Here is a 1678-nt window from a genome sequence, read left to right as displayed (position 1 = left end):
GCACAGCTTGAATATGCTAGTGCAATTGATAGCTTAATGTATGCTATGCATTGTACAAGACCTGACATAGCATTTGCAGTATGCAAAATGTCGAGGTTCACGAGTAACCCGGGTATTGAACATTGGAATGCAATTGGAAGATTACTTGGTTATCTTAAAAGAACCATTAACTTGGGTTTGTCATATAATGACTATCCAACCGTACTTGAAGGGTGCTCGGATGCAAGTTGGATAACAAGTGCAAGTGATAATAAATCTACATCTGGGTGGATTTTTACAATTGCAGGAGGAGCCGTCTCTTGGGCTTCTAAGAAACAAACGTTCATAACTCACTCTACGATGGAGAGTGAGTTTATAGCACTTGCCGCTGCAGGCAAAGAAGCGGAATGGCTAAGAAATCTATTGCTTGATATTGAGTTATGGCCACAACCTATGCCATCTATTTCTTGTACTGTGATAGTGAAGCTACTTTGTCTAGAGCTTATAACAAAGTTTACAATAGAAAATCTAGACATATTAGCTTGAGACATGAATATGTTAAACAATTAATAATAACCGATGGTGTTATTAATATTGTTTATGTTTGGACAAACAAGAACCTAGCGGATCCTTTGACGAAAGGTCTTTCAAGAGACTTAGTTAAAGAAACATCTAGTGGAATGAGACTGAAACCTTTCTTTGAAAGAGTCATCAATGATGGTAACCCAACTATGTAATAGTTGTACCGTGATAACTCCATGAAATGGAGTTATTTAGCCTCTTTTGTCGATTAAAAAGTATGCTTGCTCTTGAGAATTTATTTAGTTTTTAATACTTTTACCTTATTTTTATTTCATTTTATTTTTTTTTTGGAATTAATTTTATTTTTTAGTTTGTTTTAGTTATTTTTATTTTATTTTATTTTATTTAGTTTCCTTTCAAAATAATTATTTTCCTCATTATGTAATTTAATTTTGTGTAACAGTGGGGCTTAAGTGAAAAGTTTAAAATGTAATGGGGGTCAAAATTACAAAGAAAAAGGAGCCAAATTTTCTACTTCACGCTCCACCAATACTGCGTGCACCCTCACTCTCTCGACTTCTGCCACTTGGATCCCACTAACTCCTTCACCACTCCTAACTCGCCACATGTCCAGAAACCCTTGTGCCTCTCTCTTGCTTCACGCACGCAAAGAATAGGAGGGATTAATATCCCACCCTTTTTGGCAGCTTCTGGAACAGAGGGAAGCCATCTTGCTCCCTTCTTTCCAGCCCTCATACGAGCAGCCACAGAGAACAAGAGGGGAAGAGAGAAATGAAGAAAAAGAAAAGGAAAATTTATTTTTAGAGTTGTAGGATTTTATTTTTCGTTTTAGATTTAGGTCATTTTATTTTGTAAACACCATTGAAGATGGCATTTTGGAGCTTCAAGAAAGAGGAAAATGAAGATTTTGAGAAGAGGTTTTGGATCTTATGACAACTCCTAAAATGTGTTTTTCATTCCTTTTCTTATCTCTTATTTTTGTAATTTATAAATGATAAAATCCTTGATGTTATTTAGTTAATTTTGTGAGCTAGGCTCCTAGTGGAACTACGATTGTGATGTTTTAGTTTTTGCTTTTGGATTGTTTATAGTATTCTTGTGCTTGTTCACTCATGTGTATTTACTTGCTTAATTTCTATTTTTGATGGAAATCAAA

Source organism: Morus notabilis, unplaced genomic scaffold (assembly GCF_000414095.1).
Source record: "Morus notabilis unplaced genomic scaffold, ASM41409v2 Scaffold290, whole genome shotgun sequence".
In the NCBI taxonomy this organism is placed as follows: domain Eukaryota; kingdom Viridiplantae; phylum Streptophyta; class Magnoliopsida; order Rosales; family Moraceae; genus Morus; species Morus notabilis.
The sequence above is the reverse complement of the archived record's forward strand: the minus strand, read 5'-3'. Positions refer to the sequence as shown.